Source organism: Neophocaena asiaeorientalis, unplaced genomic scaffold, assembly GCF_003031525.2.
Source record: "Neophocaena asiaeorientalis asiaeorientalis breed wild unplaced genomic scaffold, Neophocaena_asiaeorientalis_V1.1 scaffold166, whole genome shotgun sequence".
NCBI lineage: Eukaryota > Metazoa > Chordata > Mammalia > Artiodactyla > Phocoenidae > Neophocaena > Neophocaena asiaeorientalis.
In genome coordinates this window covers 3931198-3950861 of record NW_020174933.1, presented here as the reverse complement: position 1 = coordinate 3950861, position 19664 = coordinate 3931198, and the positions used below count along the sequence as shown (strand labels likewise).

The following is a 19664-nucleotide window of genomic DNA, read 5'->3' as shown; positions in this document are numbered from 1 at the left end:
AAGTGTCCCAAAAAAAAAAAAAAAAAAAAAAAAAAGGTTACGGTGATAAATTTTATGGAATGTGTATTTTATGACAATTAAATTTCTTTTTAAAAAGGATGGCAGCTGGGATTCTTTAAAATTGCGCTATTAAATACTCAGAAGTTGTTACACTTTAGGTGGTCATTTAAAAGCAGGTGACATGTTTTGCCCTTACATTTTCACTTTCTTTAGTCTCCCATCATGAACCTCCAAAACGTCAGTGAAACCCTCTTACATTTCCCTACCTGGAAAGCTTGTTCTCTTGATTTCTGCTGCTCGTTTCTGTCAGCTTAACCAGGGAATGGTTTCCACATGGAGTCCTCCTCACTCTTAACCCACCTGTTTCTTCTTCATTACTGAATTGGATCCTTACATTACTAATTATAGGTCTTAATTGTTTGCTGGTAGTTATCTCTTCTAATTAAACTCTAATTTCCTTATAAGTGCATGTCTTCTACTTGCTTATGTTCTTCATGACAGAGAAAGGTTGACGAATGTCCGGATTCACTGCTTGTAAGTTCCTGAGCCAGGATTACTGACTACAGTTCCTAATCTCAGTGAAGCCTGTTTCTTCTTGATGTTGAGTTTTCTACTTGATAGTTGTCAGTCTGTGAATGATAATTCAGACCTCATGCCAATTATTTTGGTACAATTTAGAACAAATATCAGGAAAGATTAAGCAAAATACATTTAGAAAGATAACAGAATACATATTGGAAAACTTTTTTTTTGAATTTTATTTTTTTTAATACAGCAGGTTCTTATTAGTTACCCATTTTATACATATTAGTGTATATATGTCAATCCCAATCTCCTAATTCATCCCATCCCCCCTTTCCCCCTTTGGTGTCCATGTTTGTTCTCTACAACTGTGTCTCTATTTCTGCCCTGCAAACCAGTTCATCTGTACCATTTTCCAGGTTCCACATATATGCGTTAATATACGATATTTGTTTTTCTCTTTTTGACTTACTTCACTCTGTATGACAGTCTCTGTATCCATCCATGTCTCTACAAATGACCCAGTTTCATTCCTTTTTATGGCTGAGTAATATTCCATTGTATGTATGTACCACATCTTGTTTATCTGTTCGTCTGTCGATAGGCATTTAGGTTGCTTCCACGACCTGGCTATTGTAAATAGTGCTGCAGTGAACATTGGGGTGCATGTGTCTTTTTGAATTATGGTTTCGTCTGGGTATATGCCCAGTAGTGGGATTGCTGGATCATATGGTAATTCTATTTTTAGCTTTTTAAGGAACCTCCATACTGTTCTCCATAGTGGCTGTATCAGTTTACATTCCCACCAACAGTGCAAGAGGGTTCCCTTTTCTCCACACCCTCTCCAGGATTTGTTGTTTGTAGGTTTTCTGATGATGCCCATTCTAACTGGTGTGAGGTGATACCTCATTGTAGTTTTGATTTCCATTTCCCTAATAATTAGTGATTTTGAGCAGCTTTTCATGTACCTGTTGGCCATCTGTATGTCTTCTTTGGAGAAATGTCTGTTTAGGTCTTCTGACCATTTTTGGATTGGGTTGTTTGTTTTTTTCATAATGACCTGCATGGGCTGTTTATATATTTTGGATATTAATCCTTTGTCCGTTGATTTGTTTACAAATATTTTCTCCCATTCTTCTTGTCCTGGAGAATGTTCCATGCGCACTTCAGAAGAAAGGGTTATCTGCTGTTTTTGGATGGAATGTCCTGTAAATATCAATTAAATCTCTCTGGTCTATTGTGTCATTTAAAGCTTGTTTTTTCTTATTAACTTTCTGTTTGGATGATCTGTCCATTAGTGTAAGTGAGGTGTAAAGTCTCCCACCTTTATCGTGTTACTGTTGATTTCCTCTTTTATAGCTGTTAGCAGTTGCCTTCTGTATTGAGGTGCTCCTGTGTTGGTTGCATGTATATTTATAATTGTTTTATCTTTTTCTTGGATTGATCCATTGAGCATTATATAGTGTCCTTCCTTGTCTCTTGTAACATTCTTTACTTTAATGTCTATTTTATCTGATACGAGTATTGCTACTCCAGCTTTCTTTTGATTTCCATTTGCATGGACTATCTTTTTCCAGCCCCTCGCTTTCAGTCTGTTCATTTCCCTAGGTCTGAAGTGGGTCTCTTGTAGACAGCATATATATGGGTCTTGTTTTTGTATCCATTCAGCGAGCCTGTGTCTTTTGATTGGAGCATGTAATCCATTCACGTTTAAGGTAATTATCAATATGTATATTCCTATTACCATTTTCTTAATTGTTTTGGGTTTGTGTTTGTAGGTTCTTTTCTTCTCTTGTGTTTGCGACTTAGAGAAGTTACTTTAGCTTTTGTTGTAGAGCTGGTTTGGTGGTGCTGAATTCTCTTAGCTTTTGCTTATCTGTAAAGATGGAAAACTTTTTTCTAAAATTAATTCACAAAATGCCAGTGTTTTCACCTTTTCTGTTGTGCATCAAACATCTTTTTTGATCCCTTGGATCCCTTGGTGGCTAAACCAAGTAGGAAACATGGTAACTGAATCTGTACCTACTGTTGGTTTAGGCTCACTGGGTTTAAACTTCCCCATGTCAGCTACCATTTTTTTTTTAATTTAATTTTTTATTTTATATTATGGTTGATTTACAGTGTTGTATTAGCTTCAGGTGTACAGCAAAGTGATTCAGTTATACATATACGTATATCTGTTCTTTTTCAGATTCTCCCAATTTATGCCTCCCCCTGCCTTCCCCTCTGGTAACCATAAATTTGTTTATAGAGTCTGTAAGTCTGTTTCTGTTTTGTAAATAAGTTCATTTGTATCTTTTTTTTTTTTTTTAGATTCCACATGTAAGTGATATCATGTGATATTTGTCTTTCTCTGTCTGACTTCACTTATTATTTAGGTCCATCCACGTTGCTCCAAATGGCATTATTTCTTTTTTTTTTTTATGGTTGAGTAATATTACATTGTCTTTATGTACCATATCCCCTTTATCCATTCCTCTGTCGATGGATATTTAGATTTCATCCATGTCTCGGCTGTTGTAAATAGTGCTGCAGTGGGCATTGGGGTGCGTGTATCGTTTCGAATAATGGTTTTCTCCGGGTATATGCCCAGGAGTGGGATTGCTGGATTGTATGATACCTCTATTTTTAGTTTTTTAAGGAACCTCCATCCTGTTCTCTATAGTGGCTGTACCAATTTACATTCCCACCAACAGTGTAGGGGGATTCCCTTCTCTTCATACCCTGTCCAATATTTACTGTTTGTAGACTTTTTTTTGTTTTGTTTTTTTGTGGTACGCAGGCCTGTCACTGTTGTGGCCTCTCCCATTGCGGAGCACAGGCTCCGGACGCGCAGGCTCAGCGGCCATGGCTCACGGGTCCAGCCGCTCCGCGGCATGTGGGATCTTCCCAGACCAGGGCACGAACCCATGTCCCCTGCATCGGCAGGCGGACTCTCAACCACTGTGCCACCAGGGAAGCCCTACTGTTTGTAGACTTTTTGATGATGGCCATTCTGATTGCTGTGAGGTGATAACCTCATTGTAGTTTTGATTTGCATTTCTCTAATAATTAGAGATTTTGAGCATCTTTTCATGTGCTTTTTGGACATCTGTATGTCTTTGGAGAAATGTCTATTTAGATCTTCTGCCCAGTATTTGATTAGGTTCTTCCCTTTTTTGATACTGAGCTGCATGAGCTGTTCATATGTTTTGGAGATCAATCCCTTGTTGGTTGCTTTGTTTGCAAATATTTTCTCCCATTCTGTGGGTTGTCTTTTCGTTTTGTTTATGGTTTCCTTTGTTGTGCAAAAGGTTTTAAGTTTCAGGTCCCATTTGTTTATTTTTGGTTTTATTTTCATTATTATAGGAGGTGGATCCAAAAAGATACTATTGTGATTTATGTCTCGGTGTTCTGCCTATGTTTTCCTCTTAGAGTTTTGTAGTATCCAGTCTTATATTCAGGCCTTTAATCCATTTTGAGTTTATTTTTGTGTATGGTGTTAGAGAATGTTCTAGTTTCATTCTTTTACATGTAGCTGTACAGTTTTCCCAGCACCACTTATTGAAGAGACTGTTTTCTCCATTGTATATTCTTGCCTCCTTTGTCGTATTGTCATAATAGATTAATTGACCATAGGTTTGTGGGTTTATTTCTGGGCTTTCTTTGCTGTTGTTCTATATTTCTGTCTTTGTGCCAGTACCATACTGTTTTTGATTACTGTAGCTTTGTAGCATAGTCTGAAGTCAGGGAGCCTGATGCTTCCAGCTCCATTTTTCTTTCTCAGGATTGCTTTGGCTATTCGGAGTCTTTTGTGTTTCCATACAAATTTCAAAATTTTTTGTTCTAGTTCTGTGAAAGGTGCCATTGGTAATTTGATAGGAATTGCATTGAATCTGTAGATTCCTTTGGGTGGTGTAGTCATTTTGACAATATTGATTCTTCCAATCCAAGAACATGGTATATTTTTTTATCTGTTTGTGTCATCTTTAATTTCTCCCCCCCCCATCTTCAATTTCTTTCATCACCATCTTGTAGTTTTTGGAGTACAGGTCTTTTGCCTCCTCAGGTAGGCTTATTCCTAGGTATTTTATTCTTTTTGATGCAGTGGTAAATTGGATTGTTTCCTTAATTTCTCTTTCTCATCTTTCATTGTTAGTGTGTAGAAGTACAACAGATTTCTGTGTATTAAGTTTGTTTCTTTTTGGTGGGGCGGGGGGGCATGGTGTGCACCCTGCAGGATCGTAGCTTCCCTGACCAGGGATTGAACCCGTGCCCTCGGCAGTGGAAGTGCGGGATCTTAACCACTGGAGCATCAAGGAAGTCCCTTTGTGTATTAATTTTCTATCTGCAACTTTACCAAATTCATTGATGAGCTCTAGTAGTTTTCTGGTAGCATCTTTAGGATTCTCTATGTATAGTGTCATGTAATCTGCAAAGAGTGACAGTTTTACTTCTCTTTTCCAATTTGGATTCCTTTTATTCTTTTTCTTCTCTGATTGCCATGGCTAGTACTTTGAAAACTATGTTGACTAAAAGTGGAGAGAATGGGTATCCTTGTCTTGTTCCTAATCTTAGAGGAACTGCTTTCAGTTTTTTACCATTGAGAATGATGTTTGCTGTGGGTTTGTCATCTATGGCCTTTATTATGTTGAGGTAGTTTCCATCTGAGCTCAGTTTCTGTAGAGTTTTCATCATAAATAGGTGTTGAATTTTGTCAAAACGTTTTTCTGCATCTATTGAGACTATCGTATGTTTTTTATTCTTCAATTTGTTAATGTGGTGTATTACCCTGATTGATTTACGGATATTGAAAAATCTTTGCATCCCTGGGATAAATCCCACTTGATCATGGTGTATGATCCTTTTAATGAACTGTTGGGTTCAGTTTGCAGTATTTTGTTGAGGATGTTTGCGTCTACGTCCATCAGTGATGTTGGCCTCTAATTTTCTTTTTTTGTGGTATCTTTGTCTGATTTTGGTATCAGGGTAATGGTGGCCTCATAAAATGAGTTTGGAAGTATTCCTTCCTCTGTTTTTTGAAAGAATTTCAGAAGATAGGTGTTAACTCTTCTCTAAATGTTTGATAGAATTTGCTTGTTAAGCCATCTAGCCCTGGACTTTTGTTTGTTGGAACTTTTTAAATCACAGTTTCAATTTCACTACTTGTGATAGGTCTGTTCATATTTTCTATTTTTTAGTGGTTCAGTCTTGGAAGATTGTACCTTCCTAAGAATTTGTCCATTTCTTCTTAGTTGTCCATTTTATTGGCATCTAGTTGCTTGTAGTAGTCTGTCATGATCCTTTGTATTTCTGTGGTGTCAGCTGTTATTTCTCCATTTTCATTTCTAATTTTATTGATTTGAGCCCTCTCTCTTTTTTTCCTGATGAGTCTGGCTAAAGGGTCTCAATTTTGTTTATCGTTTCAAAGAACTAGCTTTTAGTGTCATTTATCTTTTCTATTGTTTCCTTTATCCCTATTTCATTTATTTCTGCTCGGTTCTTCAGGGTTTCTTTCCTTCTACTAATTTTAGGTTTTGTTTCTTCTTTCTCTAGTTGCTTTAGGTGTATCCCATAGGTTTTGGATCATTGGGGTTTTGTTTTCATTTGTCTCTAGGTATTTTTTGATTTCCTCTTTGATTTCTTCAGTGATCCATTGGTTCTTTAGTAGCATATTGTTTAGCTTCAATGTGTTTGTGTGTTTTACAGTTGTTTTCTTTCTTGTAGTTGATTTCTAATCTCATAGCATTGTGGTTGGAAAAGATGCTTGATATGATTTCAATTTTCTTAAATTTACCGAGGCTTGCGTTGTGGCCCAGCATGTGATCAGTCCTAGAGAATGTTCCATGTGCCCTTGAATGTGTATTCTGCTGCTTTGGGATGGAATGCTCTATAAATATCATTTAAATCCATCTGGTCAGATGTGTCATTTAAGGCCTGTGTTTCCTTATTGATTTTCTGTCTGGATGATCTGTCCATTGATGTAAGTGGGGTGTTAAAGTCCCCGACTATTATTGTGTTATGGTTGATTTCTCCTTTTATGGCTGTTAGCATTTGCCTTATGTATTGAGGTGCTCCTGTGTTGGGTGCATATATACTTATAATTGTTATATTTTGTTCTTGGATTGACCCGTTGATCATTATGTAGTGTCCTTCTTTGTCTCTTGTAATAGTCTTTATTTTAAAGTTTATTTTGTCTGATACGAGTATTGCTACTCCAGCTTTCTTTTGATTTCCATTTGCATGGAAAATCTTCTTCCATCTCCTCACTTTGTTTGTATGTGTCCCTAGGTCTGAAGTGGGTGTCTTGTAGACAGAATATATAAGGGTCTTGTTTTTGTATTTATTCAGCCACTCTGTGTCTTTTTGTCGGAGCATTTAATCCATTTTCATTTTCCTTCTTTCTTTCTTTATTTTTTGCGGTATGTGGGCCTCTCACTGTTGTGGCCTCTCCCGCTGTGGAGCACAGGCTCCGGACGCACAGGCTCAGCGGCCATGACTCACAGGCCCAGCCGCTCCGCGGCATGTGGGATCTTCCTGGACCAGGGCACGAACCTGTGTCCCCTGCATCGGCAGGCGGACTCTCAACCACTGCGCCACCAGGGAAGCCCTTCTTTGATTATTGATATGTATATTCTTATTGCCATTTTGTTCATTGTTTTGGATTTGTTTTTGTAGGTCTTTTTTCTTCTCTTTCTCTTTTCTTCTCTTGTGATTTGATGACTAACTTTAGAGTTGTGTTTGGATTCCTTTTTCTTAATCTTTTTTTTTTTTGGCAATGGCTTTATTTTATTTTATTTATTTTTTTGCCTGTGCCACGCAGAATGTGGGATCTTAGTTCCCAGACCAGGGATCGAACCCACACCCCCTGCAGTGGATCACAGAGTCTTAACCACTGGACCATCAGGGAAGTCCTCCTTTTTCTTCTTTGTGTGTATTTATTGTAAAATTTCAGATTGTGGTTACCATGAGGTTTTTTGGTTTTGGTTTTCTTTGGCCATACCGCATGGCTTGTGGGATGTTAGTTCCCTGACCAGGGATCAAACCTGGGCCCTCTGCAGTGGAAGCACATAGTACTAACTGCTGGACCACCAGTGAATTCCCACCATGAGATTTTGATATAGCAGTCTATACATATACAAGATTGTTTTAAGTTGTGGGTCTCTTAATTTCAAATGTGTTTCCAGTATTCTGCATTTGTACTCTTCTGTTCTCACTGCTGCTGGTTTTGATACCATGTTTGTGTGTGGATGATCTCCTACCTTTTCTGTAGGTTTGCTTTTACCAGTGAACTTTCCTATTTGTAATTTTCTTGTTTCTGGTTGTTGCATTTCGTTTTCCTTCTGGAGAAGTTCCTTTAGTGTTTGTTGTAAAGCTGGTTTGGTTGTGCTGAATTCTCTAGCTTTTGTTTGTCTGTAAAGCTTTTGATTTCTCTGTCAAACCTGACAAGAGCCTTGCTGGGTAGACTATTCTTGGTTGTAGGTTTTTCCCTTTTATCACTTTAAATATATTGTGCAACTCCCTTCAGGCATGCAGAGTTTCTGCTGAAAAATCAGCTGGTAACGTTACAGGGATTCTCCTGTATGTTATTTGTTGTTTTTCTGTTGTTGCTTTTAATATTTTCTCTTTGTCTTTAATTTTTGTTAATTTGATTAATACGTGTTTCAGTGTGTTCCTCCTTGGGTTAATCCTGTATGGGACTCTTCACGTTTCCTGGACTTGAGTGAATGTTTCCTTTCCCACATTAGGGAATTTTTCAGCTATTACCTCTTCAAATATTTTCTCAGGCCCTTTCTGTCTCTCTTCTCCTCCTGGGACCCCTGTGATGCAAATGTTGGTGCATTTAATGTTGTCCTAGAGGTCTCTTAGACTGTCCTCATTTCTTTTCATTCTTTTTCCTTTTCTTTTTTTAAAAAATATTTATTTATTTATTTGGCTGCACTGGGTCTTAGTTGCGCCATGTGGGTTCTTAGTTGCAGCACGTGGGATCTTTGTTGTGGCATGAGGGATCTTTTTAGTTGTGGCATGTGGAGTGTTTTTTTTATTTCAGTTGCAGCACATGAGATCTTCATTGCTGCATGTGGGGTCTTTAGTTGTGGCATGCCAGCTCTTCGTTGCAGCATGCAGGATCTAGTTCCCTGACCAGGGATGGAACCTGGGCCCCCTGCATTGGGAGCATGGAGTCTTAACCACTGGACCACCAAGGGAGTCCCTCATTCTTTTTTCTTTATTCTGTTCCGTGTCAGTGATTTCCAGTGATCTGTCTTCCAGGTCACTTACTTGTTCTTCTGTCTCTTTTTTTCTGCTATTGATTCTCTCTGGTGTATTTTTCATTTCATTTATTTTACTGTTCATCTCTGTTTGTTTTTTTAAAGTTTTTAATTCTTTATTAAACATTTCTTGTATCCTCTCAGTCTGTGCCTGCAGTCTTTTTCCAAGATCTTGGATCATCTTTACTATCAGTACTCTGAATTCTTTTTCACGTAGGTTGCCTTTCTCCTCTTCACTTAGTTGTTCTTCTGGGGTTTTATCTTGTTCCTTCGTCTGGAACATATTTCTCTGCTCTCTCATTTTGTCTGCCTTTCTGTGTTTGTTGTCTCTGTTCCTCAGGCTTCAGGATCATAATTCTTCTTGGTTCTGTTGTCTGCCTCCTTGTGGGTGAAGTTGGTCCAGGGACTTGTGCAGGCTTCCTGGTGGGAGGGACTTGTGCTTGCCCAGTGGTGGGTGGAGCTGGGTCTTGACCCTGCAGTGGGTAGGGCTGTCTCAAGTAGTGTGTTGATAGGCGGCTGTTGGCTCAGGTCACCTTTAGGCAGCCTGTCTGCTGATGTGTGGGGCTGTGTTCCCACATTGTTGGTTGTTGTCCTGACGTGTCCCAGCAATGGAGCCTGCAGACTTACGGGTGGGGCCAGGTCTCAGGGCAAAATGGCAACCTCTGGGAGAGTTCATGCTGGCTGGTGAGTATTCCCTGGGCATCAGTGGCCAGTGCCCTTGCCCCCACAGTGAACCACAGCTGCCCTCGCCTCCCCAGGAGACCCTGCAAGACCCAGAGGCAGGTCTGGCCTAAGCTTCTCTGGAGTCACTGCTTTGCCGTGGGTCCCAGTGCATGTGAAAACTTGTATGTGCCTTACAAGAGTAGAGTCTGTTTTCCCCAGTCCTGTGGAGCTCCTGCACTAAAGCCCCTCTAGCCTTCAAAGCAAAATGCTCTGGGGTCTCCTCCTCTTGATGCCCGACCCCCAGGCTAGAGAGCCTGACATGGGGTTCAGAACTCTCACTCCTGTAGGAGAACCTCTGTGATATATTATTTTCCAGTCTGTGGGTCGCCCACCCGGCAGGTATGGGATTTTGATTATATTTTGAAAGTGCCCCTCCTACTGTCTCATTGTGGCTGCTTCTTTGTATTTGGGTGTAGAATATCTTGTTTGTTAAGTTCAAGTCTTTTTTTGTCAGTCGTTGTTCAGCAGTTAGTTGTCATTTTGGTGTTTTCATGAGACGAGGTGGGCTCAGATTCATTTACCCCGCCATCTTGTTTTCAGCCTCGCTACTGTTATTTTGAACTTGTATTTCTTTTGATTTGTGGAATTTTTTCCTTTATTTAAATATAGAATCTGACCACTTATACAAGGTACCTAGAATAGTCAAATTCATAGACTCAGAAAGTACATTGGTAGATGCCAGAGGCCGGGGGGTGGGGAGGGGAAATGGGGAATTGGTGTTTAATGGGGATAGAGCTTCAGTTAGGAAGGTGAAGAATTCGGGGTATGGATGATGATGAGAGTTGCACAACAGTGTGAATGTACTTAGTGCCACTGAAATGTACAGTTAAATATGGTTAAAGTAGTATGTTTTATGTTATGTGATTTTTACCACAATAAAACAACATAAAAAATGTGGAGTTGTGATCTTAAATGACTAACATATTTACTATATGTTGAACAATTCTATGAATAGTAACTCATTTAATTCCTACAACAGCCCTGTGGTCTTAATATTATCTACATTTTACAGATGGGGAAATGTAGACACAGGTTAAGTTGTCCAGTCTCGCATAGCTAGCATGTAGCTGGAGAGGTAGAATTTCTCTCCAGACCACTGGCTGCATATAATGTCCATATAACATTAAATAGGAACAAAAATGACCTAAATTCTTACTTATTTTTCAGAATTCTTTCAGTTGCAGGAGAAAGAATCCCAGGTCAAACTGATGTAAACAAAAGAAGGAATTTCATGGTTCAATTAATTGGGCTAATGAAAGGCTTTAGGCATAGCTGGGTTAACTCTGCTTTTCTATTTGGCCTTGACAAGTATTTTCTGAAAATAAAAAAACACACATAGTGGCAAAGGTGTTCCTCAGCTATTCTAGGTTTAAGTAGTCCTTTTGTTTTAAGATTTTGGGAAAGAGAAAGACCTCTCTTCAAGGGTCCATGTTGTTGACCTAAAACAAGTGGACTGCCAGTTATCTCTCCAGCAAAAATGGGTTTATTTGGGATCAGCAGAGAATTGCAGTTCAGGTTTACAGCCATGTTGGGCCACATGCAAGTCTCCACATGGCAAGGGAAGGAGAAGGCTTTTCTAGAGAGAAAAGGAAGTTGGGAGGGCTAAGTAAACAAAATGTCCATGGTTTTCCCTTGGCTGTGGACTTTCAGGAAAAGGAGTCTTTCCTCGTCTTGGGCTCTGCTAGGGTTGCAGGGCATGAGAGCTCCCCCTTTCTGGTCTCCTGACTGTTTAACTGAGGTTTCTGTTTATTAATTTTTTTCATTGTCATTTCCTGAAAGATTGGCTCTGTTTGGGTTAGGATCTTCACACATGGACCACTTGCTGTATGCAAGGAAACGGGGTTGAAGGGTCATCACATTGGCCATCCTGGGTCATGTGTCTACTCCTGTAGTAGGGGAATGGTAGCCCACTAGACAGAGAAAGTGCACTTCCCAAAAGGGGATGATGCTGGGCTGAAAGGCGCAGAAAATAGAACCATTTTGGCAGCATAGGGGCAACTCTTGCTCTTTGTTTACTTGCCTTTCCCAAGTTAAGATTCTTCCACTCTTAAAAAATAACACAGTAGGGGCTTTGCTGGTGGCACAGTGGTTAAGAATCTGCCTGCCAATGCAGGGGACATGGGTTCAAGCCCTGGTCCTGGAAGATCCTACATGCCACGGAGCATCTAAGCCCGTGCGCCACAACTACTGAGCCTGCGCACTAGAGCCCATGAGCCACAACTACTGAAGCCTGCGCACCTAGAGCCCGTGCTCCACAAGAGAAGCCACTGCAATGAGAAGCCCACGCACCGCAACGAAGAGTAGCCCCCACTCGCTGCAACTAGAGAAAGCCCACGCGCAACAACGAAGACCAAACGCAGCCAGAAATAAAGTAAATAAATTTATGAGAAGAAAATAATCTTACCCTTAAAAGTATCCCACAGTTATATTTGAGAAATTATTAAAATTTTGAATAAATATTGTGCAATTAAGATAAGGAAAATGAAAGTACTTTGTACAGTGCTGTAATTTATTTTCAATCATATGCTTTGTTATTGATGCTGGAGACTCACCACTAAATTCCTCATGTCCTCCAATTTTCTTAATTGATTCTTTATTTAGAATAGAGACCTCTTAGCAGTCTAATGAAGCCTGTGAACTCCTTAGAATGTTTTCAAATACAGAAAAACAGGATTTCAAATGAAATCATTTACATGGAATAAAGTTAACAAAATACTTTTAAAATTGTAATATAATAATATGTGTGTTTCTTTTTCTTTTCTCTTTTTTTTTTTCTGGCCACACTGCATGGCATGCAGGGTCTTAGTTCCCCAAGCAGGGATTGAACCCATGCCCCTGCAGTGGAAGCACGGAGTCTTAACCATTGGACTACCAGGGAAGTCCCTTTTTTTTTTTTTTTAATGGTGTGTGTTTCTTTATTAATATGTTAAATAACAGTCTAGTGGCAGGTCTAATAAATATTGTAATTTTGAAGTGGTGATGAATGTAACATTTATTTTGAGATATCTGTAATGGCTGTAGTGTTACATAAGTAATTCTGATCACCGGTGCTGCTAATCCACCTGATTTTTTTTTCTTATTTTTATAATTTGGGAAATGCTAAATTTCAGTTAGAAGTTAGTGAAAAATCTTCAGTTTGGAGATACCTTGAGAGTCTATGGACCTCAGGTAGAGAACACCTTGCTTAGGCTCTGTATGGGTAATCAGCCTAGCACTCCAACTTCCTGGTCCCACTTTGCTCTTATTAGTTGCCTCTGATCCCCTGTCTCATGACTTGTATTATGTTTCTTTGACCAGCCTTCCTGGAGACAGGCTTAGGGTTTCTGAGAATCATCCACCTGGACTGTCTATTGTTGTGCTCTCCCCACTTTGGGGGAGAGTCATCTGTGCTTTCTTGAATCCACTGAAGCCAGATAATTAACCTTGACCCCCCTCCAATCTGAATTTCTGGTGGTCATGACTTAACCACTGAGATATATTCCCTCCCACATTTTATTCCTAATAAACATGTATAGTAACTCAGATCCTGACCTCTCTTCTCCTTTCTTGTCTTCTCAGATAATGATCAACTTCATTCTGCCTCTCAGAGGCACTGGGAAAAATAGTTTTCAATAAGAATGAAGAAAACTTGATTGAGAAGAATGGATGCTAACATTTTATGGAGAGGGAAAAAGTTGCCCATGAAACATTGAATTAGATGCTGTTGGGAAGAGAAAGTGTGATAGATAACGAAAGCCCTGGAAGAAATAGCCCCAAATTTTTATTTAGGAAGAGATATTGTGGCAAAAGCACAGTAACTGAACTTGTGATTTCAGTGATCCTTGCTAGGAAGATATATGCAGTACTGTGAATATCACTAAAATTTACTGGGATAGGCTCATTATTTGAATGGAAATATATGTCTTTGTTCAAAACAATCCAGTGTAAGATTTGTGAGAATGATAGTGGATATCAGGAATATACATATACTTGTTGGGAGCCAAGAGTTTTGGCATTAGAGTGGAAAACATGAATGACAAAAGGAGAAAAAAGTAGAAGAGATCTGTGGATCATGCTATAGATCATTTGGTAAGAAGGAGAATAAGGTTGTTGCTCCCCTAGTGCAGATTACAAAAGTGGCACAGAACTGTAATATTAACAGCCAAGGAGTTATTTGCTTGGACATATTGAAAGATAATTGGAGTCCAGCACTAGCTGTTTCTGAAGTCGTTTCTATCTGCTCACTTCTTACAGACTGTAATCCTGCCGACCCCTTGGTGGGAAGTATTGCCTCTCAGTATATGACCAACAGAGCAGAACATGACAGAATGGCCAGACAGTGGGCCAAGAGATACACTACATAAATTGGGTTTTCACAGCTCTTTCTTAAAAAAATATTTATTTATTTAGGCTGTGCTGGGTCTTACTTGCGGCACTTAGGATCTTTGTTGCGGCATGCAGGACCTTTAGTTGCAACATGCGGGCTCTTAGTTGTGACATGCAGGATCTTTAGTTGCAGCATGCGGACTTCATAGTTGTGGCATGCGAACTTTTAGTTGTGGCATGCATGCAGGATGTAGTTCCCTGACCAGGGTTTGAACTGGGGTCCCCTGCATTGGGAGCATAGAGTCTTACCCACTGGACCATGAGGGAAGTCCCGGTTTTCACAACTCTACGTTATTTGTCTGTCACAGAGCTGCTTATGATTTTGAAGGGGTGGGGGAGGGTGGGAGTTGGTAAAGAGTAGAGTATTTCTATAACATATTATTCAGTGTTATTTCCTAAGATTTTGTTGTAATTTAAGGTATCTTGCTACAGCAGATAGAATTGGTAATAACAACTATTGAAACTATCATTAGTTCTGCAATATTAGCTGAAATGCAGTACAGAGAAGATAGACATTTGGGTTCAGTTTCTTGTCTGTAAATTTAAAACAGCTTAATTTTGTATAGGTTACCCACGTGGCCTTTTACGTAAAGTCTTTCCAAGACTACACAGTTATTTTAAAAAATTGGAACTAGTTTTCCCTTCTTGGAAGGGAATATTGATATTTAACAGCTTTTTTTTGGCCAGCTCTGTGCGGCATGTGGGATCTTAGTTCCCTGACCAGGGATCGAACCTGTGCCCCCTGCAGTGGAAGTGCAGAGTATTAACCACCGGACCGCCAGGGAAGTCCCACTACTTAACTGCTTTTAGAGACTCTCATCTCATATATTAAAATGGACACGTGGCTATAAGACACCATATAGGAAATGAATATTAATGTATTCTATTTTATATGCAAATCTGCTTTATTGTGAAAAGATAGAGGTTTGAATCAGGACTTGTGAAAACCTGTAGTAAAATACCTTAAGCTGTTAACTGTAAGGCGTGGAATAGAAGTTGCTCACTGGATTGGTTCTGTGTCGTCGACTACTTAAGTCTGCATTTGTTACTGTGCTAATAAACAAATATTAAAACAAACAAAAAAGTGGCACAAAAATAAGAGTTGTGATCGAAGATTTCAACTATCTTAAGTTCTGCTAGAGGCCCATTCCTTTCTAGGGACAAGATCTGATTTTTTTCTTTCCTGACCATTTAAATTCCTTGGAAGAAACAAAATGAGAGAAAAGATTACTTTGGTTTGAAATCTCATTAACGAGGAGGAAGAAACAGGTGAAGTAGAAGATCCTGAAATATTGTGGGAAAAGAAACTACTATTTTTTTTTAATTAATTTATTTATTTTTGGCTGTGTTGGGTCTTCGTTGCTGCACGCAGGCTTTCTCTAGTTGCGGCGAGCGGGGGCTACTCTTCGTTGCAGTCACATGTTTCTCATTGTGGTGGCTTCTTTTGTTTCAGAGCACAGGCTCTAGGCATGCGGGCTTCAGTAGTTGTGGCACAGGGGCTCAGTAGTTGTGGCTCCCAGGATCTAGAGCACAGGCTCAGTAGTTGTCGTGCACAGGCTTAGTTGCTACGCGGCATGTGGGATCTTCCTGGCCCAGGGCTCAAACCTGGTCCCCTGCATTGGCAGGTGGATTCTTAACCACTGTGCCACCAGGGAATCCCGAAACTCTAGTATTTTTGAGAGTCTCCCTAAACAATTAAAATGTTGTATATAATCAAACTGCTTCCTTGGGTATCAGGAAAGTATATTTTGAAAAATGGAGAATTACCATACTTTTAAGATTCAGTGTCCCAGTTAAAGCTGAATCGAAGTTATATGAAATCTAAAATTTGGGGAATTAAATTTCAAATTATTTTTTAAATTGTAGTAAAATACAGTAATATAAAACCATCTTTTTTTTGGTTTGTTTTTTGTTTTGGTTGCTCTGGGTCTTAGTTGTGGCATGCATGTGGGATCTAGTTCCCTGACCAGAGATGGAACCTGGGCCCCCTGCATTGGGAGTGCGGAGTCTTATCCACTGCGCTACCAGGGAAGTCCAAAATATACCATCTTAACCATTTTTAAATGTACAGTTTGGTAGTGTTAAGTACATTCATATTATTGGTCAACCATCAGCACCATCTGTCTCCAGAGCTCTCTTAATTTTGCAAAACTGAAACTGTCACCATTAAACAACTCCTTATTTCCCCCTCGCTGCAGCCACTGGCAGCCACCATTCTGCTTTCTCTCTGAAGTTGACTATTCTAGGTCCCTCTTTTAAGTGGAATCATACAATATTTGTCCTTTTCTTTTTTTGAGCCATGCCAGGTGGCTTGTGGGATCTTAGTTCCCCGACTGGGGATTGAACCTGGGCCCTTGGCAGTGAAAGCGTGGAGTCCTAACCACTGGGCCACCAGGGAATTCCCCAATATTTGTCCTTTTGTGACTGGCTTATTTCACTTAGCATAATATTTTTGAGATTCATTCACATATCATGCGGCAGAATTCCCTTCATTTTTAAGGCTGAATGATCCATTGTGTGTATATACTGCATTTGGTTTATCCATTCATCCATCAATGGACATTTGAGTTGTTCCCACCTTTTTGGCTGTTACGAATAATCCTGCTGTGGACGTGGGTGTGCAAATGTCTGCTAGAGTCCCTCCTTTCAATTCTTTTCAGATTATTTTATTTGAGGAATTATGTAGTATCTCATCATTAAGACCATACAGGAAACAGTTTAGATTTTAAAAACAAATTAAGAGAAAAATCAATAAACCAACAGGAAATGGACAAAAGATTCTGAACAGGCAGTTCACAGAAAAGGAGATCAAAATGAATAGATGCTTAGCTTCCCTCATAAAAGAAAATGCAAATAAAATACGTATTTCACTTATCAGACTGACAGGTAAATAAAAGTGTGTTAATATTCTGTGAAGGGAAAAGTTGTGATGATACAGGGGCTTATACACAGATAATGGAATTGTAAATTGGTTCAGCCACTAGAAAGGGGCATTTGTCATTACTCATCAAAATTAGAAATGCATGTACCCTTAGACTTAGCAATGCCCATTTTGAGAATGTTTACTACAGATATTTTTGCACAAGTGTAAAAGATGTGCAGGATTAATCCTTGCAGTATTTTTTGCAGTTGAAAAAACTTGGGAGTAAGCTAAATGTCTATCAGTTTGAGGACTAGTTATATAAATTGTTATGTCTATACAAGTCCTATGCAGCCATAAAATATTTAAAAGCTCCTGACATGATGACTGTGGATAAATTTCTAGCATGTATTATTGAATGCAGATATAAGGAGTAGAATCACATATATAGTATGCCGTCATTTGTGTAAAGAAAGAAAAGAATGTATTTGCTTGTATATGCATAAAATATGTATGGAAGTATCTATAAGATACGAATAAAGCTGTTGTCAGTGGGAAGGGAGAATGACTGGCTGGAGTGGAAGGGAGACTTTCAGTGTGTTCCTTTTTGTACTTTTAAGTATCATCCATTCAAAAATTAGGTGAAAAAGATACGCATAGAAAAATGCAAAGGGGATTACTAAAAATGGAAAAACAGTCCCAAACCAATGACTTTTAGACCCTTGAACAAACCTCTTAAGAAAATATCAGTAAGGTGGAACCTCAAAATCAACTTGTGAAAAAACGTGAAGACAAGAAAAAAGCCTTTAGGATTGATTTAGACTAAAAAGTAGTGTAAGAAGGCCTACTCCTTCGGTATAGTAATAGATTTCTTTCTTTTCTTTCCTTTTTTCCTTCCCTTCCTTCCTTCTTTTTTTTTTAAAAATAAATTTATATATTTTATTTATTTATTTTTGGCTGCATTGGGTCTTCGTTGCTGCGCACGGGCCCCCTCCAGCTGCGGGGAGCAGAGGTCACCCTTCCCCACGGTGGCCTCTCCTGTTGCAGAGCACAGGCTCTAGGCGTGCGGGCCTCAGCAGTCGCAGCAAGTGGGCTCTAGAGCGCAGGCTCAGCAGCTGTGGTGCACGGGCCTAGTTGCTCCACAGCACGTTGGACCCTCTGAGACCAGGGCTGGAACCCGTGTCCCCTGCATTGGCAGGTGGATTCCCAACCACTGTGCCACCAGGGAAGCCCCCTCTTTCTTTTCTTTTTTTCATCTTTTAGTAATATATTTGTTTTAACTTTAAATCCTAAACATTTTTAAACACAAAAAAGAGAAAAATAAATAGTCTTCCTTATGTTTGGGGGTTATGTTCCAAGACCCCCGGTGGATCCCTGAAACTGCAGATAGTACCAAACCCTAATTATTCTCTATTTTTTTCCTAAACTTTATAAATTATAACTTATAAATTAGGCACAGTAAGAGATTAACAATAACTAATAATAAAATAGAACAATTATAATCATATAAAAGTAATAAAAGTTATGTGAATGTGGTTTTTGTCTTAAAGTATCATACTGTACAAATTCAGTCCCTTTTCCAATTATGCACGTGGCCATAACTTTTGCAGTTTGAGGTATGACAGCAAAACTAGTGTGAATTTCTATTTCTTTCTTCACAGTTTCACGGATAGGTTTTTTTCTTACTGTAGATCTTAGCAACCTCAGCATATGATTTTATTTTCTTTCCTTATTAAGTGGAGAACTTTCACCTCTTCACGTAAAGGAAGCACTTTATGGCTTCTCTTTGGCATATCTGAATTGCCAGCATCATTACTCGTGTGCTTTAGGACCTTATTTAAGTAAAATAAGGGTCACTTGAACACAGGCACTGCAATACCTCTACAGTTGATTTGATAACCGGATGGCTACTAAGTGACCAGCGGGCAAGCCAGGGGAATTCGATGAGGACAGTGTATTATCCCTCCCTCTTTTCAAAATCATCCTTCTTTTCCTCCTCATTAATAGAAAAAAACAAAAATCACTTGTTCCAAAAACATTCATACAACTCAGAGGTGTATAAGCTAATAAGTGAAAGTATTCCTTATCTTAGCCCATTCCTCCTCTGTTTGATTGACAAGAGTATATCCCCTGGCTGACTGTATTTTGATTTCAGCGAAACATTTCGCAAAGTTCATGACATTCTTGAATGTGAGCTGGATAGGCTTGTAGCTGAAAAGTTTTACCCGTGGGTCTTTGGTCAGTGTCTTATATTCTTTTTTTGTATTTGTTTTTACAAAACTTGCACAGCACACAGCTGGGAGATAATATGTTGGATTATCGAATGTTTAATGTATATAAATGTAAAGTCCTAAATTTATAATAATATAATATATTAACTTCTACCTCAAACATTAGATATACAAGTACAGGATAGAGAAGACCTGATTTGAAAGCTCTTGATGAGAATTCCTAGGACTTTGTAGAAAGAATTAAACAAGTAGATTTTGTCTTGGTGTCAGTGTCAGTAATTAACTTTTTTTTGATGGACAATTTGGTCATGGCTTTCTAGACTCTTAAACATATTTATTTACTTGGAATAATTGTCTCAAGAATTTTTCCTAGGGAAATACTTCAAAGACATAATAATTTAAAAATGAAAGATGTTTTCAGCTGTTTTCTTTGGGATAGTAAACAGTGAAAACATAACAATAGAGAAAAGATTCAATTGTGGTATCTACATGTCAAGATTCAAGTGATTAAGGTGATTCTGTGGCTGTATAGAAAAATGTTTACAGAATGTTAAAAGAAGTAGAACAGAAATTATATATCTCTATTGTAATAAAATTCTATTTACATGTTAATGAGATTTGAAAGGGCATTTAAAACTTTTGAAAACTTTTTTAGGGTAACGTAATTATAGGGAAATTTAAACATTTTAATTTTTTTTTTTTTTTTTTTTTTTT

At 38.7% G+C, this 19664-nt stretch overlaps 1 protein-coding gene across 4 annotated transcripts in view; it reads left to right on the top strand.

Moving 5' to 3' along the window:
- TBCE (tubulin folding cofactor E) overlaps nucleotides 1-19664 on the top strand; it is a 113173-nt gene that overhangs the window by 5486 nt on the left and 88023 nt on the right. The window lies entirely within an intron of this gene.